This window comes from Zonotrichia leucophrys, chromosome 2 (assembly GCF_028769735.1).
Source record: "Zonotrichia leucophrys gambelii isolate GWCS_2022_RI chromosome 2, RI_Zleu_2.0, whole genome shotgun sequence".
NCBI classification, from domain to species: domain Eukaryota; kingdom Metazoa; phylum Chordata; class Aves; order Passeriformes; family Passerellidae; genus Zonotrichia; species Zonotrichia leucophrys.
The window spans coordinates 100254903-100281265 of record NC_088171.1 but is presented as its reverse complement, the minus strand read 5'-3'; the positions used below and the strand labels follow the sequence as shown (position 1 = coordinate 100281265).

The 26363-nt window shown below is 42.5% G+C and overlaps 1 protein-coding gene across 5 annotated transcripts in view; it reads left to right on the top strand.

Annotated features, from left to right (window-relative positions):
• LDLRAD4 (low density lipoprotein receptor class A domain containing 4) overlaps positions 1-26363 on the top strand; it is a 298763-nt gene that overhangs the window by 4389 nt on the left and 268011 nt on the right. For 3 of the 5 annotated variants that reach the window (XM_064705793.1, XM_064705797.1, XM_064705795.1), the window contains exon 1: positions 4866-4982. The exons of 1 other annotated variant lie outside the window; for it this stretch is intronic. The gene's annotated coding sequence lies outside the window, so the exon portion shown is untranslated. Of the gene's footprint in view, positions 1-4863; positions 4983-26363 lie in introns of those variants that run through there. One more of the 5 variants, XM_064705799.1, reaches the window with a different exon arrangement.

Sequence of the window (26363 nt, the reverse complement as noted above, 5' to 3'; positions counted from 1 at the left end):
GCACCTCCTTAACAAGGCACACAGGTGCACTCACTGGAGTGACACAATTTCACAGCACAGTGACAAGTTGGAAATGCAGTCTGGGTCCTGTGTCTGCTCAAGGGGCTCTACATTAAGTCCATCTGCACACATCTGCTGGGGCACTGAGGCACCTGTCAAGGCCTTGCACCTCCGGTGCAGACTGAGGCCTTCATCCCTCTACAACTGAAACATTGTAATTTGAATTAAGATCTTGAACCACTTTGGAAAAGTGGTACTTTAACAGACCTTTTTCCTTCAAAATGGCCAAACCGTAATGGCAAGCCTGTGGCATGGTTTTTGGCATGTTACTGATTTTTAAAATTATGAAGGATTTAATTGCTTGCCATTAGTTCCATAAATTGCCTAATATAGAAATTTTCTCCCCTGGTGTGCTATGGTTAGTCTAATCAGGAAGGAGAGTGGAAGCCCTTGGAATGAATGACCTTTTTGGGAATCATCCAAGAGAAAGACTATAACTTCCTGGCTTTAGTAAGAGAGAGTTGTCATGTTTTTCTCTGTTGTAATGCTTCCCTCAGTAGACTCTGTCATGATAACAAACCAGCAAAAAACCACCAAAACCAAGCCCTGCTTCCTACTCCAGAAGCTGGATTGAGTGGGGATTTTTGGAGGACGGCATATTGAAGAATCGAAGGTGTTTCTGTCCTGTGTACTTCAGGGTTCCCATAAGGCTGTAGTCTCTTCTTTTTTTTTTTTTTTTTTTTTTTTTTTTTTTTTTTTTTTTTTTCAAAACAGCTCCAGGTTTAGAATTATGAGCAATGTTTGTCCATGGTGGACAACTGGGAGAGGAACTTGGATGACCTGCAACAAACTCTACCAAATACTCATCTGACTAGTTGTAGGTATTTTATTGTAGCATGCTTTTTATGTGTAGTTTATCAAGGCTGGTTTATGACATGCCCATATGTTTTTTAGCTGTGTTCTTACTGTGGTTTGAGTGTTTTTAATTTCTTCCTCCTTGTTCTCTCAGCATAACAGATAATAGGAATCAGCAATGCTTGAAATACCCTGATCTGTGGCTTCCTGGTGGGAAACAAGATGAGTCACCAGTAACTAAAACCAACAGCCTTTATGTCCCTGGATTCAAATTTGTTCTTCTCAGTATAATTGTTCAAATACTTGCTTTCCCCACTGACTTCTCCCTGGCAGTGCAGCAGACTGCCAGACTGGGAAGGAAGAAGTGATAGCAGTTAGAGCATGTGTAACAGGCCCAGGAAAGGGGCCCACCAGGGATGGATGTGGACACTCAGACCTAAGTGCTTCACCAGACTGTGTATCTCCTACCACATCTGATAGCATGATCGGGCCAAGTATTTATTATAGGATAGCAGAGACTCTGTCTGCCAGGTTTCCTGGGTTCTCGCACCAGGCTTCTGGACATGGCAGGGGTAAGTGGTGCTTCTGTTGTTAGCCATACCTTTGGGAACACAGCACCTTGCTGTCTGTCAGTAACACTGAAGTCACTTTTACTATCAGATGAACAATGAAGTACTAAAAAATCCCAACAAAACCTCCAGCAGTCCAAATATTAGCTATGCCATTGCTGTGTTTAGAGAGGAAGATGAAGGAAAAAAACCCCACAGAGATCTGCCTACATCTTAAATCAGTTATAAAAATTTTTACTTTTTTATCCAGGAAACAAACAGTCAGGATGTCTGTGCAGCCTTACAGATATGAGAACCCAATTTCATGATACTGTGAATATGGCTTTCACTCAAGAGATGTTGGGGTTTTTACAATCATTTTTTTAAGATAAGTTTCTTCATATAACCAAACTCTCCCTGGTATTCTCTTTATGGTGAACCCTCTACACAACTCCAAGTTCTCCTATGATTTATAACTTTGTCAGGGAAAAAATGTTAACACTCCCCTTTAACTGTCCCTCTAAGCTTCAGAAATATTGTCATTCTTCAGATACATTTAAGTGGAGCAAGACCCTGAACAGACCTTTAAATGGAAATTTTGGGGAGGAAAAGGTAAAGGAATTTGTATACCTGTGGAAATTTTGTCCCCTGGCAGGTGCCAGTATGCTGGGCTGCAGGTTCTCTCTTCCAGAGACATCTTGGACAGGAACAAGAGTATCAGCAGCATAGAGTGTTCTTGGCATTTCACTTTCCAGACATGCATCTATCACAATGCTTTCTGAGCATGTCTATGCATTTTCATCAGATTTTGCTGTCCTCCTCCTCCTTTGAGCCCAAAATATCCCAAATTGCTGCTAGGCAAATCTTTTCACTCAAAAGGTATTGTATAGGAATAATTTGTGACTTGGTAGGTGATTTTGTTATGCTTTATAAGGTTTTCTATGGGTTAGGATACTCCTCTGCACATGGGAAGACTCTCTTGATGGAAGTGAATGACTGATATTCCTTGAGAAGTCATTGAAGGGAATACAGCTGAAGTGTGTCAGACTAATTTGTTATGAAGTGTATACAGATTAATAGGGCACTTTTGGAAATGGAACACTTGAGTTTTGGTGGCAAACTACAGAGTAAACTTTAAAACAATTTTTTTCAAGTTTGTTAGATTATAAATAAATGAATTATAAATACCAAGTTATGGAATAACCTTGTGACCGCTTGATGATTTTTGCAACTTTGAGGACAAGTAGCCCCAGTAATTATCCATGTTACTGGAAGCTCTTCCTTTCTGTAGTGTTTGATGTTTCTTTGGCTCCTTGTGGCTTAATCCAAACTACGTTTGCTAAAATAATCTTTCACTGCCATTCTGACTGTTTCTCTGTTTTGGAAGTAATCTGGTAATTCCCCCTTTTCCGGTCATATGGTGACCCACAGCACCAACTTGAGGCCATCACTTCCACAATCTTCATAGCTTGGTGTTCTGGGTTGGCAGATTCCTGGCTCCTTCAAGCAGATTTACATCTTCTTCCAACCTGCAATTTGGGAGAGGTGAGGCAAAAAGTGAAACAAGCACATTTGAATCGAATGTGCACATGCTTAAGGTCAGCAATGTTTATACTTTGTTACCTCATCCCTGTTATTTATCCTCTTCATTCTTAGGCTCACAGGTATAACTGGGAAGGGAAAAGTCTTCAGAGTACAATTGTGGATGGGAATGTGAATGGAGGCTCTAAATTATCTAATTCTCTCTTTGATTCTCCAAATTAACAGAAATCACAGAATAGGCAAGTTTGGAAGGGATCACAGTGGGTTATATGTTCCAGCTTCCCTGCTCAAGCAGGGTCATCCCAGAGCACACGGCACAGGATTGTGTCCAGATGGTTTGTGAATATCTCCAGTGAGAGAGACTTCACAGCCTCTCTGGGTAACCTGTTCTGGTGCTCCCAGAAACAGGGATTTCTTTATTTCTGTGAGAATGGCATGCATAAATATTCCTGCATTTAAACGTGTAATACAACTTTGGTTGTACCCAAGTGGTTTGGGTGTAGTTGAGATTAAGGCAGCATTTTTACTAGATAATTCTTATCTTGTAAAGGATAAGATAATCCTTATCTTTGCATCCCAAAGGATATCAACAGGGACAGGGGGAGGCCAAGGGCTAGTGAATGTTCTGTGTGGGACTGCCTTACTGAGCCTGGAATGGACAGTACCTGCAAGTGAACACAGGCAAGGCAGAAGCTGCCTTGGGTTCGTGCCTGCTGGGCTGTGACATGAACTGGGTTTTCCTGTCCTGCAACATTTTTGGAAAAGTTAAAAAATTTCTCAATCTGCATGGGACAAAGTGTACTTTTTTTGTTTCCTGCACCCTGTGCCTGTCCTGACCTTTACAGAGGTGCTGCCTGAGGGCTGGTGGGTGTGTGCTGGGGCTGCCATGAGTCTGTGAGCAGGACCATTCCCACACTAATGGAGCAGCTCACAGAATCCGTAGGGTTGGGAGGGAGCTCTGGAGATCACCTAGTCTAACCCCCTGCCAAGGCAGGGTCACCTTGAGCAGGTGACACAGGAACACATCCAGATGGGGTCTGAATGTCTCCAGAGGGAAACTACTACTTCCCTGGGCAGCCTGTTCCCCTCAAGGTCAATAAGTTCTTCCTCATGTTGAAGTGAAACTTCTTTTTTGGGTTATGGCTATTGCTCCTTACCCTGATGCTGGGCACCAGTGGAAAGAGTCTGGCACCCTGTTCTTCGTACCTGCCTTTGAGGTATTTGCCTCCATTAATGACATCCCCTCTGAGTCTTCTCTAGACTGAACAGGCCCAGCTCCCTCAGCCCCTCCTCATGAGAGATGCTCGGTCTTTGTGGCCTCTGCTGGACCCTCTGCAGTAGCGCCTTGTCTTTCCTGTACTGAGGAGCCCAGAACTGGACACAGCACTGGAGATGTGGCCTCACTAGGGCCAAGCAGGGGGTTAGGATCACCTCCTTCAGCCTGCAGGCCACACTTTTCCCAAGGATCCCATGGGCTCTCTTAGCTGCAAGGGCACTGCCGGCTCATGGTAACTTGTCATCCACCACGACTCTCAAGTCCTCCACAGTGCTGCCCTCTAGAAGGTAAGCCCCCACCTGTGCTGGTCCTTGGGGCCGTTCCTCCCCAGGAGCAGGGCCCTGCACTTGCCCTTGTTGAACCTCCTTATGTTTCTCTCCTCGAAGGCGGGTCCCGAGCGGCATTTCGGGGGCTGTCGGGGGCCGGTCCCGCGGAGCCGGAGCCGCGCACATCCACCCGGCAGGTGTCAGTGTGGGCTGCGGGGCCGGGCGGCAGCGCCGCCTCCCCTCCCCCGCTCCGCCCGCCCCCCCGCCGCCGGCCCCCGCGGCCGCCCGCCGGAGCCAGACTCGCTGCAGACAGGCGGCAGCCAGCGGGGCGGGCAGGGCGGGGGGAGGAGGAGGAGGAGAGGCTGGGGATGAGTTGGAGGCAGGCACAGCCTCAGCGCAGGGCGAGCGGCTGCCGGAGACAGGCAGGGGGAGGAGGCGAGGCGCTCCGGAGGAGGCCGGCGCGGCGCGGGGGCGAGCGGCGGGGGCCGGCGGGAGGTGAGTGCTGCCCGCGGCGGCGGGGCCGGGGGCGGCCGGGGGGCGCCGCGTCACAAAGTGCTGGAGAAAGTGCGGCAGGCCCGACTCGAAGGTCTGTGAGCGTGCGGGGGACGAGGCGGCGGCGGCTGCCGTGGGGCTCCGGCGGCGCTCGCCCACCCTGCCTGCCTTGGCGGGGGCACTGCCGGGACCGCGCTGAGCGTGTCCCTCCGCGGCACCTGGGGCAGGTGGGGGTGCCGGCGGGCAGGGCAGCGTGACAGGTACCGCTGGTAGCGGGGCCCGGCTGGGGCTCCGGGCAGCCCCGCTGCCCTCCTGCCCCGGCCGGCCCGGGAAGCAGCCGGAGCGGCAGCCGGCACGGGAGAGCCCCGGGGCTCCGCAGGAGAGGCGGAGGCGAGCGGGGCTGCGGAGCCGCGGCGGCGGGCAGGGCGCTCGGAGCGCGGAGTGCGCGGCTCGACCTCCCGGCTGCTCCCGAGCGAGGACCGCAGCTCCGCTCGGTCAGGGCCGGTGTCACAGCCCGGCTGCGGAACATGCCTGGCCCGCGGGGTGACCCTCCCGGGGATGCCCGGCCGCGGTGCGCGCCCGGCGCCGGGAGGGCAACTTTGGCAGGAAGGCAAAGCGGCGGTGCAGCCGCCGGGCTCACGCACCGGTGACCTATATTTGATGGAGTGCCTTTTTCCTCTTAAAAAAAAGTTTATTAGCAGAAGTCTAGCTTTGCCTGGCTGTATCGGATGCCTGCATGCGTTGTTTGCAGTGAGTATGTGCATCCCGAATTTCTGAATGGTGTGCCAGGTTTCCTGTCATGTAGGTAGTTATGCGTAGGCTATGGTTCGATGCTTGCTGAAGAGGCAAACACACCGTTGTGTGTAGGTTTAAGTTCGGTAAAGAACAAACAGGAAGCAGGCAAAATGATAAGTAACTTCTGTTTTCTTGGGTGATCTTAACACCTAGACTGGTACAGATTTTAGTGGGATTCAGAACCTTTTCTAAGTAGCAAATGGTGGTTGTGCAGAAGAGCAAATATCAGGTGAATAATTTTATGTGGTGTTAAAAATAGTGTTGGATGTTATAAAAGTTTGTTCATCTAGAACCACAGACATCTTCTAGTCAGGATGGAAGGCTCCTTTAAGAGATTTGTCTGAGCTTCCAAACCAAAACCATCCTGCATTAAAATATTGTGGACTGGAAAGGTGCATCACGTAGCATGAGGAATGAGGTGTCTCCAGCATCATAAATCTGAAGCTGACCAAAAGGGGGAGAGAGTTTTTGCCAGTAAGAAAGCCCAAGGGACAATTACCAGTAGTCATAGATGAGGTAAGAACATAAATGCTGCCTAAGCAGGGGCAGTGCTCTTGCTGGTCCTTCAACACCTGGATATGTTGGTTAGACAGAACTTCAATTCTGCTTTCTAACTTCATTGCTAGGAAAATGTTTTGGGAAACTTATTCTTTGCAGTGGTCCAGAGCACTCTAATATACGATGCATCCTTGAGTAGATTTAAATTACTGTGCATGGTGCACACGTATTTGATTCTCTAATGAATGTATAGATATTATGGCTTAATGGCTTTAAATGGAAGGGGAAGTTTTGCTGGAAAACCACTGTACTCACTGGTGGGAAGCAGCCTAATCAACATCCCCTTGTCCATATTAGCTGAGATAGAGATGATAATCTGAACATCTATATCTGTCCTGGAGGTTTAGCACCATGTATTAAGTTACTGTGACACACAAAGTGACCAGCATGAGGAGGACTCAAACTGGAATGTGCCAACTCTCTACAGTTACTTATAGAAGTAGAAACACATCTTTTTGTATAATCAGTGTTTATACTAGCACTGTTAGTTGCAGCTCAGGTATGTGAAGATCATTGTTGCACACACATAAGGCATATTAATGTTCTCCAGTAAATTCAGAAGCCAGAATAGGCCTAAATGATGAGCAGTGTGTAACACAGAATGAGCTAACAGTGTGAGACACACTGTGAGATCATTGGTTTTGGTTAACTGAAACACGACAGGCACTAGGCAGCATTTGACTGATGCAGTTTTTAGTCTTCGGGACCTTAGACTTATTACAAGAAAACTTATGCAAGTAGAAGGAAGTTGAGATTCAAGGTTGAGGCACAGTTGTATTAAATGTGGTAAGATTACAGCCATTGGCAGTAGCTTAACCTAGGAATTTAGAACTAACTCACCTTTTGTTATTTTTAAGTAGATAAAATCCTGTTTTCTCTGTGCAGAACATTAAAGTGAGACTTGAAATGAGGAATTGTTGGTTTCCCCTGCATTGAAGGAGCATTGTTGCAAGAGAGGATTGTGGGTAAGAGGGGATTGAAAGTTTTCTCTCTGATTATCCTGACCAAAATTTAGTTATTTTTCAGCTGCCCTGCAGTACCCTCTAGCGCTGTCTAGCGCTACCCTTCCACCAAAAACTAGCTTTATGTCAGTGACACTGTCTGAAATAATTTGGAATACATTCCAAATGTGAATATGATGTGACAGAAAAAAGTAAATAATTATTGAAATAATAGAGAAATACCTTAAAAGTATTTTAATTTAGCACAGTCTCAAAGAGAAATGAAGTGCTGAGAAGTGCCTGCCTGTCCAACAAGTCTTGCATCAGGAGTCAAGGTTATTGCCTTTAACTTGTGAGTGGTCTTGGAAAAGTGTTTTGGTTTTTTTTTTTTTTTTTTTTTTTTTTTTTTTTTTTTTTTCTGTCTGGTTTTTCATGGTTTGAAACAGCTCCCTGCAAGTGCATTGCCAGTTACAGAATGCAAATACTTCTAGGAGTTTGGAGATGAATTTTTCTGCAGATTGGTTCTGTGGTAACCGTGAAATTCTTCAATGGCACCAATCTAGTATCAGCTGCTCGTTCAAGGCACTGGTGCCAGAACAGTGGTGCATCAGTTGCTGGGAATCCAAGCCTGTAGTGAAATGATTCATGCATATACATTTTTCTTTTCTCAGTTGACAGCTATTTTTAAGAATAGCTGTCTTGCCTAGAAGGTTGATATCTAAGCAAAGGCAGCCTAGATAGCTAAAAATTTCTTTCACACCAAACATAATCTTAGTACACTAAAACACTTAAATGGAATTGATTTTAATTGATTCTTGCTGAATCTCTGGTTCTAATTGGCCATTATAAAGGGACTGTGGTGTTTTGGAGCTGATGTCAGGAAGTTGGCAATTTTTTGCACAAAGAAAGATGATGAGTTTGAAGTAGATGCCAGTTTGAAGAAATTTACAGTAATAAATGAGTAGTGATATCTATATGGTAGCAGATTACTTGACTAACTTATTGAAATGAATTGGGTTCTCTGGGTACACAAGCCTGAAGAAATGATCTTGAAATGACACATTTGTCCAGTGTACTTTAAAATTCTCTGTGTGCTGCATGGGCAGAATATTCAAGTGAAGGAAAGCCATGGGCCTTTCTTTTTTTCCATTGTGTTCTTTTGAACCTCATATTTGAAAAAGAAATGTGTCTTTTCTTTTCCTCTTAGAGAGTTTTATTTGCTTGGTTCTGAGACTGTCAGTTGAATAATAGTAACTCTAAGGGGACAGCAGTAGAAAGAATGCTTGCAGGTGAATAGGAGCATGACATTACAGTGTGTCCTGTATTTCATGCTGGCAGAATGTGTTGGTATTCATCATCTGTATTTATTTAATATATGGATTTCTGTTGCCTATGCTTTGATTTAGCATATTTGCAGTATGCTAAGTGTAGATGCATTTTACTAAATGCTTTTTCTTATTGTGTAGTCATGCAATGGAAATTTTCAAGCACCAATATCACCATTCATTATCACTCAGCATAATAATTGGTAAATTTAATCTTCCTGATTAAGATTATTTTGCTCACAAGAGACAAGGGACTGAAAATGAGTAATTTTCATGATGTTGTGCTGTCTGTGTTGCTCGTATCTGTTGTTCTTTTCTCTAAAATCCTACTACAGAGAACACACCGACCTTTTAAACTGTGTTTGAATGATCTTGCTCTACATCAAGCTTTTCTTTCAGGTAGGAGACAGAAATTAAGAGGAATGTAAATGCATTTTTTCTTCTTATTGCCAATGGAGAGCTTTCCTAGATTTGAAGTAAGTTTTCTTAGTGCCAAGTGGTTGACTTTTCTAGAAAAAAAAATCCCTCCAGGGTATGCAAAAAGTCCTCTGGTTAATATATTGGCATTCCCAGAACCCACTAAAGCTTAGGCAGGTTGCCAGACACCACTTAATGAGGATGCAGAATGTCTGGCACAAATCTGCATGAAAACCAGCAAAGGAGCTGGGGGTGGAAGTGCATGCGGTGGGGAGAGGGCTGGGAAGGCGGCACACACACACCCATAATTTATTTTTAATGTCTGCATTTTGCAGAGAAACTGATCAGAAGTCCTTACCACAGGATTTTGAAAACTTGCTGGGAGCAGAAGTCTGGATCCTTCAAATTGGGAGGGCTGTGTTCTCATAGAAATGCAGTTTTATTAGGAGAACAGTTTATGAGTTAGGGGGGTTAGTTTTTTGAGGAGAGCACCAAAAGAGGATGGATATAATAGTGATTTTATGTTTTATTATCTGCTAAAACTGAAAAGCATTTGAAAATGTTGTTAGATGATTTGGGGGACAATGGAAGTCAGTGATTGCCAGCATCCCCACAGAAAAGCTGTTAAAGTTACATGGCAGGGATAGCTAAATTCCTGCTGCTGGGACACCTCTGCTCAGTGTAAACCTGTGGTGGGGGCTCTGCCTGGTTCTGCTGAACTTAGGATTTGCTGCATGTTAGGTGGAATTGCAGGTGTAATAGATTCTCTGGTGACTAGGTAACTGTTAAAAGAATCAGTCATTCACCCAGATGAGGTATTTTTCCATAAGAGTGCCATTAAAACCAGAATATATTGGTTTGTGTTGAATCAGATATTTAGTCTTAAAGGTTGGCTGAGCAAACTTAGCTATATTCTGAATTGAACATTATTTCAGACATTTAAAGTGTGAAAATTTTCAGCATTTTTTCCCAGGCATTAGTCTCTCCCTTACCTACCCAAAACAGTATTCCTCCACTATAGACAAATTTATAAATAGACATTTGGTTGGTAGGTATGACTGAAAATAATTTTTTAATACAAAATAATTCTGATAGGAGTATTTTTTGCACGTGGCTGAATTTGGAAATATGTATGCTTGTTACCTGCTTTTCAGTACAGGTTTCAGTTGCGTATTTCACCATTTAGGAGGACTGTTCCTCTTTAGAGGAATTCTACTCACTAGAATAGTGGCACCTACCTGATGAGTATGGTTGGGTAGGACTAAATCAAAATCCACGTGCTCCTGTTTCATTTTGTTGGGTTTCACTAAGGTGCGATGAGAAATTAAATTATTGGACTTCATTGGACTTCAGTGCTAATTGCAGTGGATAAAAAAATTTTGCCAGTTGTGTGGGGATCTTTGCAAAGTTTTCTCTGTATTGACATTGACTCCTGGCTGTCTATAGGACTGTGAAAACAAAAAGAGTGTTGGACATTGTACCCACGTTTTGAATCTAGCACGTGTTTAGGATTAGTTCTAAAAGGGAGGACAGTACTGCCTGGAAAAATACAGTGCTCAAATGCTGCATGTGAGAACGGAGCAGGTTGGTGAAGTGTCTGTTGGAATGTCCTTGTCTTTCCATCTGCTGGTGTTCTTGATTTCTTCTGTGCTAACCACCCTGGTACCCTTTTTGTTAAAAACTAGTAATAAATCTACTTCTGAAAAAATGTAGCCGTGATAGTGCATTTGTATTGCCTGTAAAAGATGAGTTTGGAGATTTCAATTATTTTTAAACTCAGCATTTCATTTAGATTCTATGTTCTGAAATTGTAAAAGATGTACTGACCTTTGGGGAAGATGTGCTTTTTTTGCATGTTTGTATGAGAAATACCTTGACGTCTGAACGATTCTGTCATAACCTTGGACCCACTGAGTGTATTTCAGTTGTGATTTTAGAGGACAGTACAGAATTCTCTTAGGGTTTCTGTTAAAACAAATGTTAATGCTTAATAAAACAAGATCTAGAATCTCTCTCATATTGAGAAGAGACTGGAAAATAGTGTTTTCTTTTGGATAAACTCTGAAATGTACTTAGAGTTCTAAAATAAGTGTTGAGCGTTGACTCATATTATCTAGCATATGCCATTACAAGGGTACTGTGTTTAGTCTTCAGTTTTCAGCACCAGTGCTTGAAGCATCTTCAAACAGTACCCTGCTCTGGTTTTTAAACACAAGTTCCACTCTTCAACTTTTCAAAGAATTATAGGAGAGAAAATGTGTGACACTTTCTTAATTACCTCTTTGTGTTGTGTGGCTGAGCGTATTATTTTGGTTTCTCACACCTGTAACCTGCTTGTTCTCCATTTGATAGAGGGAAAGGAGGGGGCAGTCTGTGACTGAGATATGAAGCCATCTCTTTAACAGCTGCCTCCTTCCACGGAGACTTTCGTGAAATTTTTCCTGTGCATTAATTAAAAGTGATCCATTATCACTCTGGACTTGTAAACACCTCTGAACATTCCATTAGGTGTTAATGACACATGAAGCAAGAATTAATGTGAATCTGTTAGTCCTGTATCTAGTTAGGATGTACTTAGTATAGGTAATTGCCTTGATGTAACAGTATTTATTCAACTGTTGGTGTTGCTTCACTTTCTGCTTCTGCTCAGCCCCGTTACTGAGTGAACTGATGCCAATCCATAGAGCCTCTTTGGGCCTGTGCTGTACAGAATGTCAGCTGGATGTCTGCCTTGGTTTCCTGGGATTTTCAAAAGACAGAAGTGAGTTCTCTGGCTTCTGCCCCATAGGTCAGCAGAAGATGTGGGAGAGAAAATGTAAGGAACTCTTATAAATAACCCAACTTAATCCCCATAGCTGTGGAACTTTGAGATACCACAGTGGTGTGTGTTCTTCCCTTACAATTTCACCTCAATGGATGACTGGTTTTGTAGGTTTTCCTTAACTAGTGCTAAGCAAAATTAAATTGCATGTTTGTAGGAATGCATGCAGCTAAGGTTCAGTACTCCTAAATTAGAGATGCACCTGGTCATAAAATAGTTAGACTTGGGCTAACTAATGGCATCTGTTGGCCAGTGCAGTTCATGTGTAGATGATTTGTTTTACAGAAGGTTTGTGTTGACTATAATTCCTCTTTAAACTTACATAGATATTAGGAGTGAGTGAGGAACTCGCTCTTCTGTGGGTATTTCCAGCACTGATGTTTTTGGGTTTTGTGACCCTCTCATGTTACTCTTGCTGATGTAATAACCTTTCTAGCAGGCTTTTAGAAACAGCACATTTGAGACAAGCTTGTTGCAAATAACCTTTTTTCACTTAGAATATCTTAAAGTATGAGTTATCCTTATTTAATTGGGAAGCCTCTAGCGTGTGATCCATCTGTCCAATTAAAGCAGCTTGGATAATGTTGAATACAGGTACTGTTCAGTGGCTACTTTCACATAGCTTACAATAATAATTTTTTTTAAAAGCAACCATCTGTTGATGAACAGAAATACTGCCAGTGTTTGTCAAATGTGTGCTTTATCTGACCTGTTCTACTTAGCACCTTATGGCAAAACTTTTTCATCAAAGCATTTTACAAATATTTTTATTCTTACAGCGCCTTATTAGGTTGGTAACAACAGTAGTCTAACTTTTTACTGTAGGGATTCATTTACCAAGGATTAGAGGACAAATCTTTGTTCAGCTGCAAGATGAAGTCACCTGCAGTGGCTACACAGATGATGATTCTAACTTGCAGCTGTAGGTAAAAATCAGTATTCTGTTCTAATGATCTTTACAGCTTTTTGAAGAAAACAGCTGGAATAATGTAAAGTTTCCACAGCAGAAAGCTCCTACAGCCTATGTAGCCTGGTTTCCTTTTTCTCATAGGGAGTGGCTGGGAAAATAGGTAAATTTCAAGAATGAAGTATCACAGTGATAATGTATTAGTGCTGATAATGCACATTAATGAGTTAAAAAAGCATTTGAATAATGATTCATAATTTTGTTTGAAATTACCTAAAAGCAGAGCAAAGCAAATGAGTTAAAAGAAGTATGGAGAGGAATAAGAGGACCTCTTTAGATTGAAGAGTGGGAGTTAGGTGTGCAAGGTATTGTGGAAGTGTCTTCTGAAATGTTGAGTTCTCTCTTCAGTTGAATACGCAACCAGTACCAGACTCTGCCTTTTCCCATTCCCTGTTCTCCCCTGGGTATTGTTAGCAATTGGAGATGAAAGCCTTTAATCATCTCTACATGGAGACACCAGAGCAAATCACTTGAAGTGTTGAGTCAGGATGTGTATGTTAGAGTATGTTAAATTTGTGTGTGAGTGCTCTGTTGAATACAGAACAGCTTTATATGTTTAACTTGAATCCATCAAAGGTCATTTCATGTTGTCATCTGATGGAGATCATAATTCAGAATGTAAGCTAAATTACATCTCTCTATCTCTGTATGGCTGAGAGGCTCTTGACACAGATGTTTACTATGCTGTTGCGGCGCAGTGTATTCGGCCACTAGGGCAAAGTCCGGCTAGCAGAGGGTCAGCGGCTGACACCCAGCTGCATAAACTGCCAGCCCCCCTGGTGCCTATGGGCCTGGGGCTGGGCTGGCTTGCGGACTGGTCTCACGGCGTAAGGGACAAGAAGAAGGAGCTGCACACTTGCTGGGGGTGAAGGTCGGTTTATTGATGGCACTGGAGCACCAACCAGAGGATAGCACCAACCAGCAAAATGGCCCAGAATGGAGGGTGGAACGGGGTTATAAAGGGGGAGGGTGTACAGAGGAGGGGATTACAGAGAGCTAATGGGGAAGGGTAAGGGGATGAATTTAGCATAACTGACATTAAGGGGAAACCAATAGATACAGAGTAAAGGAGGGGCCCCGGGACCACAGCCAACCACAACCCCCAGAGGGAAGAAGATTCCAGCAAGCTGGGAGGAGTGGGGGTGATTGACTGGGCCCAGGGAGGAGAAAAAGTTTACTTATAAGGGGAAAAGGAGGAGGGGAAATTATATAACTTAAGTAACTGACATAACCAAGGGCAGGGGTAACCCTAGCAACGTAATGGACAATAGAGCTACTGGCGGGAAAACTGGAGAGGGCAGAACCATTTTACATAGAACAGGGGGGAACAATACATAAAATGGGGGAGTAATACACAAAATGGGGGAACAATTAAATAAACTAACCGAACGGACTACAACATCTCCCTGTTTTTTACCAAATAAATAGAAAAGAACGGGAAAGTCCATGTGAAACGTAAAACGCAGGGATCTGCGGCCAGTCTTTGCCAAGTGCCTTCTCTAGATAGAGTCCATCGGCCCATGGATAGCTGGACAGTGGAGCGGTGGCCTCCCTTCATCTGTGGCTCTTTCTGCCTCCGAAGAGAGGTCGAAGAAGAGGGGTTGCTCATCTCCATGGGTTTGATGTGTCAAGCGCTTGCACTTGGCGCTGTCAGTTTCTCAGGACCAGCTCGCGGATCAAGGGAGTGAAATTCAAAAGTAAGTTGGGGAGATGTACTAAAAGACAAAAGGATAACAGTTAAAGCACGAAAAACTTAAACAGATGATTCTGCCCCAAATAACCAACTTAAATTTGAAATAAGAGGGGAGGAAGCTGGAGCGGAGGGTTGGGGCTCGTAGACAAATGGAAAATCAAAGGGTGGAGGGGAAGAAGGAGGTGAAGGCTCTTCTGTAACGGTAGGGAGTCCTGGAGAGAAGGATGGTCTTCTATGGAAGGGCTTCCTCCGCCGCCGCCAACACGCTTCCCGGACCTGTGGTATAGCCTCCTTCTGCATCCTCTGTTTCGGGACGAAGGGCCTGACCCATTTGGATGGTATCCAGCGGGGGCCTGAGGGAGTGGACACGCAAGCATATCCTCTCCCCCAGGTCACCAGGTCAAAAGGCCCTTCCGTCCGCCAGGTCTCTGGATCCTTAATAAGGACCGGCGGCCTGGCTTTAGGCTGCAGCTGCTGGTGACTGCCGAAATGCCGGACCACTGGAGAATTCTGGTTGTCAAAAGAGCAGTTTAGGAAGTTGAGAGTATACAGTGCTCTCGACAACCGGACGTGGGGGTTCTCCACCTTCAATGCCACTTGTTGATGTGATATTATCTTCTTTAGTCTCTGGTGGGCCCTCTCCACCATGGCTTGGCCTGTCGGGGAATAGGGGATGCCGGTCTTATGCACTATTCCCCATTGCTGCAGGAAGCTCCGCAGTTCCTTGGATGTATACGCCGGGCCATTGTCTGTTTTGATGGCCCTAGGGATGCCCAAGACAGCGAATGCCTGAAGCAGATGCTTCTGGACATCTGCAGCCTTTTCCCCTGTGTGGGCAGAAGCACAGATAGCCCCGGAGAAGGTGTCCACTGAGACATGGACGTAACACAATCGACCAAAAGAAGGGATGTGTTACGTCCATTTGCCACACCTCACAGCTCGCCAAACCTTGAGGATTAGCCCCTGAGGCAATGGTGGGCGTTTGGTCTTTCTGGCATTGGGGACATGTGGCCACGATCGCCTTGGCCTGGTCCTGGGTTAGGTTGAATTGCTGGACCAGGCCAGGCGCGTTCTGGTGGAAGAGTTGGTGGCTGATCTTAGCCTGGCCGAACACATCTGGGAGTGGGCCCACCGTGACTGCAGCCGCAGCCGGGGCATCGGCACGATGGTTGCTCTCAGCGATGAACCCAGGCAGGTCAGTGTGCGATCTCACATGCATTACATAGAATGGGTGCTCGCGGTGGGAGACTAAGTCGACGAGCCTGCTAAGTAGTTCAAATAATTTTTGGTTTGAGACCTCCTGAAGAACCGCAAATAGAGCTCTGGACACTACACCGGCAACATACGCAGAATCTGTAACCAGATTGAAGGGTCCTGGGAACCTCTGGAATGCCCTGACGACTGCGTCCAACTCAGCGATTTGTGGAGAACCCTCCACAACAGCAACATCTGTCTCCCTCTGCTGAGTCTGAGGATCCTTCCATCACTGACTTGTGGGATGCTCCAGACGCGTCTGTAAAAACTGTCACTGCATCCAGGGGCTCCTTGCTCTGGACCTTTTTAAGTGATAATTTAAATTCCGAATTAAACAGTTTATGGGCCGGCCCATTTACTGTGATGCGCCCAGTGTAGCTGTCTAATGCAAACTGAAGGTTTTCATTTGTTTGCAGCAGTTCATTGAAGGTCTTCAATTTTAGTTGGCCCGATTCCAATCCAGTTGGTATGTAAATGCATGCGAAATTGCATCCTGCCAACTCCCTGATCCTTGATCTCGCTTTGAGGATCAGTTCGGCTACCAGCTCCTGTGGCCTTGTCATCCTTTTGGACCGGTGATGGCTCAGAAAGACCCACTCTATGATTAAGAGTTTGTCTCCCAAGCCTTGGTCCATCAGGGTCTCACTGATGGATGATGCCATGGAGGTGTGGCAACTTCCCAGTACGATGAATTTGAAAGGCAGGCCCGGGTGGTAACGGTGGGCCTGCCTGGCCGAAATAGCCTTTTGGATCTTGTCCAAAGCTACCTGAGCCTCTGGGGTGAGAGCCCTAGGGGAACTAAGCCCCTCTCCCCCTTTCAACAAATTGAAAAGGGGGGCCAGGTTCAGTGTTTTCTACTAGACTTCATTTATCTCAACTTTCCTCCATGTTGCCTGTTATTGATTAGTTTTCATGATGCTGCTACCATTTAGAGATATCTTAAATGGGCCTAGTTGCAAACTTTGAAGTAGATGTAATTTACACATAAAGTGGCAGTTCATTGAAATTGCTAAGTTTCACTGCCAGTATTTTAGATCTGACAGATTTTGACCCGAATCAAAATAAGACACAACCTCTCTCTGATTCCTGGTGAACTTGTTTTGGCCAGAGGCCTGGTGTTTCCATGGTCCTTGTCGCAAAGATAAACTGCCAAGGATCCCAGCTTGTGACCAGGGGTGCTGTGTTTCTAGGAACATGTGGTTTCATTGGATAACCTGCAGGAGAAGTCTGCTGCAAAGTTAGGGACTGAAGAAATCCCTCATGGACTTGCCTCATATTTGGGGACCTGCAGTAATCCTCTGTATCTGTCTTTTGAAGCTGTCAGTCTTCTAAATGTTAAAACTAAGAAAAAAAAGTTCTATTTGACAGTTTTAAAACTGAAGCCTTCAGCTGGTGGGAAATTTGGAGTTTTATGGGGTTTGAGAGCCCAGAAACTGTCTGGTTCTAGTTGGAGCTGTGTTTTATCATGCTTTTGTGGGTGCCAATTAATATCTCTCTTCCCCTTTCTTTTCAATCTGAAGTTCATCTAATAGAGTACCTCAGGAGAACCCAAACCTCTTTTGCCTAAAGTCTTTAATTTCCCCCTTTCCATGGCAACCTTTACGACAGAGGTTTGCAAGTTGCAGTTTCCTGTGTTTTGCATAGGAAGGCTTAAATACAGGAAAGAATATCCTGAAGCATCTATATTCCAAAATATTAAAATGAACAGTGAAGCATATTTTCTTCAGGGATCTGAACTTGCCTCCCAGAAGGAGCTGTGCCACAGAGAAGAGGAACTGTCCAGTTGAAGTAGTTGCAGGTGCAGTGTGCATAGCTGGACATTCTTTTGTAAGTGACCTTACAAAATCAAGACTTTTCCTGGACATTTCTCTTGAGTCTCTCTATCTCTCTTTTTTTTTTTTTAAATTAAATATTATATTTTATGAGGTAATTCAAGCATTGTTGTATTTCCTCTGTAAAAAAAATAAATCTTCTGAACTTTCAGTTGGTCAAGAAGATAACAGCCACATTAAAAGCTGTCAAGGAAAACTCGAGAGCCACTCTGAATTCAATACATTGGAATTCTTTTATGGTTGAAGACACTGAAAGTACACTTGTGTGTCTGAAAAAACAAGAGGCACTGTTATGCTATATTAGCTGTCCCACATTTAGCTTATTGTCCTGAGATGTTTGCATGCTTATTAGGATTATGGCCACTGCAGTAGAAGCAGATAAATTTTAGCACCTTAAGAATCTCTTCTATGATTGTACAGAGTTCTTGACCTATTCCCAGAGTCAACAAGTTAATTTGCTTTTGAAATGGAAAAGTTTTGTTGCAGAGTTACAACATTCTCAAGATGTAACTTTCTTAGTGTATGTGGTATAGCAGACATTAGAGAGAAAATCTGTAGCATGTCATCTTCCCCACATTTTGAGTCTCCTGTTTGGGTAAGTTGAAGGGTCAAATTCTTATGGATGCTAAGGATTGTCTCTTTTCACAGTGTGAAAGTGTTGAAAGAATATTTTTTCCTGCCTCTGACCTTGATGTGTAAAGTGTACTGTAGTACCCTTGTGTTCTTGAGATGTTCTCAGGTATCCCTGACACCTACAAAAAGCCAAATGCTGTGTGCAGCTGGTTCTGTTATCTGCCAGTCTCCCACATAGTTCTGGTAGTTCTCCTGTGGCCATCTAGGCCAGTCTCCCACATAGTTCTGGTAGTTCTCCTGTGGCCATCTAGACATCTCTCTTGCTCTCTCTCTCTCACTCTTTTTTCCCCCTTGGTAGTCCTTTAGGGTACAGACATTTCAGAGATGCATCTGTAATGTCTAAGTGGCTTCCTCTTCTTTCTTTTTCCCTTCCACCTCAATCAAGAAATTCCAGATGGAAGCTCTTTGGTGTTAGTAACAGCTGCACAGCAGATAATTTGTTGCATCCTTAGAACTGTAATATTTGCAACTCCATACATGTAGCTATGATATACATTTACATTAGGGATCTTCTGGTCTTTTAAGCTTCCTCAAGGCTCTTCTAGTCTTTCTTGATGCAGCATTTTGCCCTATTTTCTGTTCCTGGTTAGAAATAGCTTCTTTCAACATAAAGAAGTTAAGATATTCTGTTGTAAATTTGATTTTTAGGAAGCCTGAATATTTTAGAGTCCTGTGTTGTGATTCAAAAATTGTGCTCCCTTCTTTCATCTCTAGGATTTATAATAAGGTGTCAGCAATGATCTAGTCCATCTGGGAGCTTGCATCAATGCTTGGGAGAGCCATATGTGTCTGCCTCAAACAAGGCTATAGAAAAGTGTTCCACTAGCAACCAAGATGTCATCCATCTGCTAGACAATCCTGTAGCTAGTTAGCTTAATGACGTATTTATTTGACTCTGTTTCTGCAGAGCAGAATCCAGCTTTCCTCCCTGCTCAAATTAATACCAAGACCTCCCTGCTCTGGAGAAGAGAAGCCTGCCTGCTCTGGGGGACATCAGGAAGCCTGTGGCTTGGTGGGTTTGATCTGTTTTATCTGCCTGGGGATGCTGCAGTCCTGAATTCTGAGTGAGATTCCGAGTGATTCCGCTCTGGGAGGCGGCTCCAGCCTCCCTGACCGAGCAGCCCAGGCAGGGCTGGGGGCCGAGGGAATCCTGGAGCAGACACAGGGCCTGGGTGACCTGAGCTGCATGGGGAAATCCAATCATGCTGCTGCTGCTTTAGGGTGTTATTTTAGCACACAGGGCTGTGGGAGGATTTCCTCCTGCCGTGGGCAGAGCTGGAATTGTCACAGTGAACATTTCACCCGGCTACACGCAATAACCCAAGTGATTGTTGCACTCGGTGACTTGTGTGAAAGTGCTTGTTTGGGACTAAGGATTCAGGGTCTTCCACATACATGTTGTAGATATTTGTAATCTCATATGGCCCTGCAGAAAGTCAGAGCTCCAGGAACTGTGCTGGAAATATACTGTGGGAGGACCAGCTCTGTGAACTTCAGAAACTCTGCATTCATACTGAGGTAAATTTGGGACTGACTGTCATTGATTTCTTTCCAGTCACTCTGTCCTGCTGTTTTGGTCTTTTTCGAGGTCCAAAGAGGCCAAGTCACTCTTGTTGCAACTTCTAGCTTAATCTAATTTCTAATCTGTCTGTGAGTCAGACTTAAGTTGAGAAGGGGACAAAACAACAGGAGAAATGCAAATTTAGATGAAAAGAATGTTTTGTGTTAATGGCAGTTATATTGATTTACGTTGAAGCAATCTACTGAATTTAATCTGGAAAAATACAGATGTGTATTCAGACCACTGTACAATTAGATCCAGCATATCTTCATCCATGTCTTGCAAGGAAGTTTATATGCAGCTTCACATGGGTTTCGGTGGGTTCAATGGGTTGAAGCCAACATAGGGCTGTCTACTGAGGTTGGTAAATTTTACCTGACAGATGTTGTTTAAAGTAGCAGACAGGGATACAGGTACTTAGTGAACTTCAAGGAAAAAATAATCAGTAGTCTATGCCAGTCCTAAATGCAGGTGAGAAACAGATCATAAGTAAGGCACAGAAAAAAATGTGCTTTCTTGCACACTAGAGGTCTTTTTTTTTTTTTTTTTTTTTCTTTTTGGTGTTTGTGTGTGTGTGAGCACATTAGCAGTTCTAAGCTGGAAAAGTGAGTAAAAGTGAAATCAGGACAATTCCATGGAGGAGTGTGGAGATGGAAGGGGTGAACTGTACTCACTTTTGCCTCATTCTCTAATGCTATAAAGAGAATTGTAGAATAATTTAGGTCAGAAGGAACCTTCTGGAGTTCTAGTCCAGTCTGCAGTAACAGGACTAAGGCTTTTTTGAAGAAATACTTTTGAATCTAGAAATTGTTATCTAGATCTTAACTTTCAAAACTCAGTGTTTTTTCATATGTTTTGAACTGCTTCTGTTTAGGCAGAAGTGCAGAAAAGGTTAAGTGGAAGAAAAAAAAGTGTGAGAAAAAGAGTATCTTACTTCTAAAGATGCTAAGTAAGGCCAAACCCAGCAAAGTTGACACAATTCTAGCTGTAGATGGGAGGGAGTGACCATGTTAAGAGTATCTGAAAACTGTTGCGTGTGTTTAAAGTAAGCAACACTTTTATTTCCTTGAGATGTTCTAAATAATTAAATAATGTTGTAGTTTCCCTTCTGAGAAGGGGAACAGCTGACAACTCTTCACTGATATGAGTTTACATATACTTATTTGTATTCCTTTTGTCACAGGGCTACTATCCATTGTTAAATAAAATAAGATAAAAATGTCTTTTCCGTATCACCTTATGAAAACAGAAGTCCTCTCAGAGGTAACTCTGATTCGTTGGAGTAACTTTGATTAAACCTTTGGAGAAAAGGGGTATTTACATCGTGCTGTAAAGCTTACAGGATCAAAACTTGATTAAAACAGAATGAAAAAAGCATTTTTGTAGTTTTCCACAAAAATTAGATTTGCATTGGATTGATGCATTCTTTAGTCTTGTATGATACCATGCATAATAAAATCTAAAAAATAATTAGAAGTCATAAAGCTATGAAGTTTTATAAATTTCTGCCTTTAAAACTGCCTGCTTCAGTTTTTTATTTTATTATTGGTGTCATCAAAGGGAAGTATTTCTGTTTTGATGCATTGGATTTTCTGATGGAAAACAGATCTGCAGGAGTATTTGACAAGAACTGATTACTTCTTGTTTGGGAAGAACTTATTTACTTTATCTTACATTTATTTGTTTTGGGTGTGTATTTTTTAAAGTGCTTTAACTTTCTTTGCATTTCCACTGCAAATCTGGAACTTGATTAGGGATATTACTAAAACTCAGTCGATTTGAAGCTTCATTTTGTTTCATTGCTTCACTCCTCTTTGTATTTGTTTTACCATGTAAGAGAATATATTAATGTGTAGAAGTAATGGGGCATCTTCCTTATCTTTTATCTTGTGTGTTGGATATGTTTTGTCTGACTCTATAGCCAGAAATATTAATCTTCTTTTCTTAATTTCTTACATGTGGAGATATTACATGTGCAAGACCTTAATTATTTTTTTGTATCTCCTGCTGCTGATTTCCCAGTTCTGTTCACCTGCTGCTAATCCTGTGTAGCTTAATGGAAGGAGATTTATACAAAATAATTTTGAACCCACTTTGTTTCTTTTTGCTAAGAATTGAGACTAACGGAAAACCAAACGAAGTTTTGCTTCTGAAGGGCATAGCACTGCCCGTGTCAGGTCTTTGTCCCATTAGCCAAGTGTTTTCCTTCTGCCAGCACTTCATATATGTGGATGAATATGTTTTCCTTGTTGTTAAATATTCTTGTCCAGTGACACAGAAGTGCTGTGTTTCAAAAGAAGATTATGTGCTTGACAGCTATGGAAGTAATTAACATAAAATTGGACTGTCTTATCCAATTTAGCTTATGTATGCTAAGGTAGTGTTTTAACACATAATGATAAAAAAAGGGAATGTAGAATGGTGGTACATCTTTCTGGTATAATTTGTGGAATGCTTGTTGCTTGGATCTCACAGTGGTAGAATTTAAAGTCCTGTCTTTATATTTGGATACTCAGAATAAGGGGAAAAAAAAGGGATCTACATAGATCCCTTGGTAGTCCTTATGCTGAGTGGTTTCTCTTTGGCACTGTTTTGTGGTATAGCCTTTATGCTACTTAAATTAAAAAAAACAAGGTTCAGAAAATAAATGGGAAAGACTGACTTTGACTTTTGCCTGGAAAGTTTCTTTGGTGAGCCTGAGCATGTGACAGGCCTGAATGCTGTCAAATCCAGGTTGAAATGAGCCCTTGGTCATTTCAACTTGGATCAGCAGGGGCTGAACTTCAAACACACAACTAAGGATGGACACGATGTTTAACTTCAATTAGTGAGTTATCACATCAGTCTGACCTACTAGACATGGTAGATGATACCAAAACACTGGCTTTGTTTGCAAGTACTTGCTATTTATTGCTGAAGCAATTAGCCATCTTTTACATTTCATTTTAGCTGTCTGATTGCTGGCACAGTATAATTTTTTTGTTCAAGGTTTTTCATATCAAAGCAAATTACATAGTACAGGGTGAATTTGTTTTGTGAACATCACTTTTACAGTCAAAACCTTATGTGCTGCTGGATAAACAAGACATGTTTTAATTAGGTGTGTCTGTGTTCACCAAAACTATGTCAGAATGTAAAACCATCAGATTAGAGTTTGATTAAAGGAGAATGAGTCCCCTTGTGCAGTCTCCTCTGTACTGGTTTCGTAGCTATGCTGTGAACTCTGTACTCCATTTGTAGTGTCAAACAGCCCTGCAAAGAGCTGGCCATTAAATATTTTTTTCATTTTTTGTAATTAAGAATAATTGTTGAGCAGTTATTCATGATGATACCTGCCTGAAAACATGATTTTATCTGTTAACTTAAAAAAAAAGTGACACATTTTATTCATGTTTTCCATCTTCGATTAAGAGAGACTGTAAAAGATAAATGGTACAAATACAATATCCCATATAATTGAAAATTACTGAAAAAATGGGGTAGAGAAATATGGATAATGCAGAATCCAAATATGCTTATGAGACCTATAATTATGTTAATTAGCATATAAAAAAGTTGAAGTGAAAGTTCGTGAATATTTAAAATCCACAATGAACTGTGGCAAGGTCTTAAAAAAACCCCAACAAACAACCCAACCTGAAGTATATGTTGCAGAGGCTTCTAATAATTTTACAAAAAAAAAAAATTACTTGCTGTTCTTCTTTTTGCATGAGTGGCTGTTAGATTCATGCTGTCTTAAAAGTTTAAGGAAGGAATAAGACTCCATTTCCTGTTCCTTATTTTTAATTAAACTGACTGGTGGTCATGGTTTAACCCCAAAAAGCTCCCTTGCTCACTCCCCCACCAGTGGGACTGGGGAGAGAATCAGAAGGGTAAAAGCTAAAGAACTCATGGGTTGAAATCAAGGAAGTTTAATAGGGAAAATGAAAGCTGTCCATACAAGCAAAGCAAAACCCTGAATGATTTCACTGCTTCCTGTGGGCAGGCAGGTGCTCAGCCACCTCCAGCACAGCAAGACCCTCTCATGTCTGTTAGTGACTGGGGAAGGCAGACACCATCACTGCCAATATCCTCTCCTTCCCCCCTTTTCCCCCACTTTCTATATTGAGCGTGGAATATGGGCTGGGATACCCCTTTGGTCAGTTTGGGTCACCAGTCCCAGCTGTGTCTCCTCCCAAGCACCCCAGTTTTCTCACCAGCCTGGCAATACAAAAAGCAAAAAAGGCCTTGGCTCAGTGTGAGCCCTGCTCAGCAATAACAAAAACATCTCTATATGATCAACCCTGTGTTTAACACAAATCAAAACCACAGCCCCATAGCAGCCACTGTGAAGAAAATTAACTCTACCCCAGCTAAAACCAGAAAACTGGTCTTGACTGTCATCTGTCATCCGGAGCCACCAAGATAACTCCTAGATCTTCTTGTTATTCAGACTATTTCTCAATCCATTTCTACAAACTTTGGCAATCTTAGTTTAGTGAGAGTTTCCTGGGTATGAGGTCTGAATTTGACTTTGTGAATAAGTAGCCCTCTTGAGTAGATAATTTAAGGGCTCTGTGTGGGGTGGAGGTTTTATGTTATCCTCCTACTGCAAGAAATTTTGCCATGATGGCAGAAAAATGGCAAACTTTGCCACTTGTTTGCCACCAACTTTGCTGTCATTTTCATTAAAAACTGCAGAAGGGGTCAGACATGAATTGTTAACACGCAGTGCTTATTTAATTGTAAGAGAAGGGTTTGGTCCCGTGGTTTGAATTCTGCATTAAAAAAAAGAACAAAAAATTCTCCAGTGGCCTCTTCCTATTCCTCACTCCAGGCTAAGAGTTGTCAAGAAAACAGGGAGAGTAGAAGAGATGGAAATGTGATTATCAACAAATACACAGTAAAGTGTTTTCCCTGATCAGTACTTTTATGTATTTTATATTAATTTTTTATAAAACATGATGTTCCTCCCTTCCCAGTTCTTTCTAGCTTACCAGATGACTGAGGTTAAATTAAGTACTTCCCAGCTATGATTTTCAGGAAAGCAAATTTACTGGTACTAACTCTGCAGGAGCCCTGTGCTGATATTGATGGCTGGCTGTGTTCATTGGCAAGAGAACGGCTCTCAAGTGAGATTATAACCAAGAAAACGTGTTGACTACTCTCAATACGGATTCTCCTTTTATACCCAAGTCTGTGTTTGTAACTGAAAGTGTGGGATATATTCAAATTTGAACTTCTGTTCGTGTCTGTGAGGGGGAAAATGTCCTTATGTTTTAAGTGACTGCATATTGTGTCTGTGCAAATATAGGTCCTCTTGATGTGAGGAGAGCTATTGAACACATCAAGATTTGTGCTGTACAAGGCTTTAGGAATGCTCATCTCAGTAGTTTAGGATTTGGGGTGTGTGTAAAAAAAAAAAAAATCTGCTTTAACTTAAGGTTAGTAGAAGGATCCCAGCATATAGGTAATATTTTGATTGTGGGTATTTGAAAGGGAAATGTTAGCAGTGTAATTTTAGCAGTGTTCACAGACCTTGCTGATTTTCTTATATGTTATGCCAGATACAAAACAAGATGATTAACTTTTCAGAAGGAAAAAATCTTCTCTTCTAAAACCAGGACCACAGGGATGTGTCAGATGACAATATTGTTTATTGCTCAGACTTAGGAATTGGTATACACTGAGCAATCTGAGAACCTTGTTTTATTGTTAGGTATCAAAACCAATGCAATGTCAAATGTTGAAATGCTGAATTTTTGTAGGATGTTTACAGTGTATTATCAAAGATATTGAAAGAAGCAATGACCATTAACAACAACAAAAAATAAATATATATCCTGTAAGTCTTAATATGAAATGATAAATAACAACAACAACAACCCAGGTCACTAACCTTCCTTATGACGTGTAGGTTTCAACCTGTGCTTGGAAGTAAATATAGAAATCTAAAGGAAAAGAAAGATTTCTGAATAGATTATCATTGGCCCAGTTTAATGCAAAGACATTAGTTCAGAAATTAGAGAGGTTACTTTTCCATATGTTGAAAATAACCTGTGCCATAAAAATAAAAACATAGTGCCTAAAAAAGAAAGGTCAGAAGATTTAAATCTGGCAAAAGCAATGTCTGATGCCTTCACTGAGCTGAGGAGCTGTTCCAACTTAGGTATGGAGGCAACAACACTCTCACATCCCAGGAAATGCTAATTTCACAAGAGTGCCTGTTGTCCAAGAGGACTGTTTTCTAATTTGCCAGACAACTTCCCCACATATCCATCAGGATGACACACTGAGGAGGTTATTTGTATAGTGATGTTCTGTTCTTCCTTTCTCTCCTTGCCTTTCCACTGAGTTTCCCTGCCTGTGAGCTGTTCTGGTTCCTTGCAAACTGAGTTAACAGGAGCTAATATTGCTACTTTCAGGTAGTTTATTCCCAGCTGTTCTTGCAACAAAATAAATGTTCTGACTGAGTACTGCAAGTATGTATGAAGCATTCCATCAGAGGGCAAGGATTGCTTCTGAGGTTGGGGTGAGGGTACAGTTGCTTTCTCTTAAGTTAAAGCAAGGGTCTATTTAGAGAGACAAGGAGATAAAAGGCAGGAGAT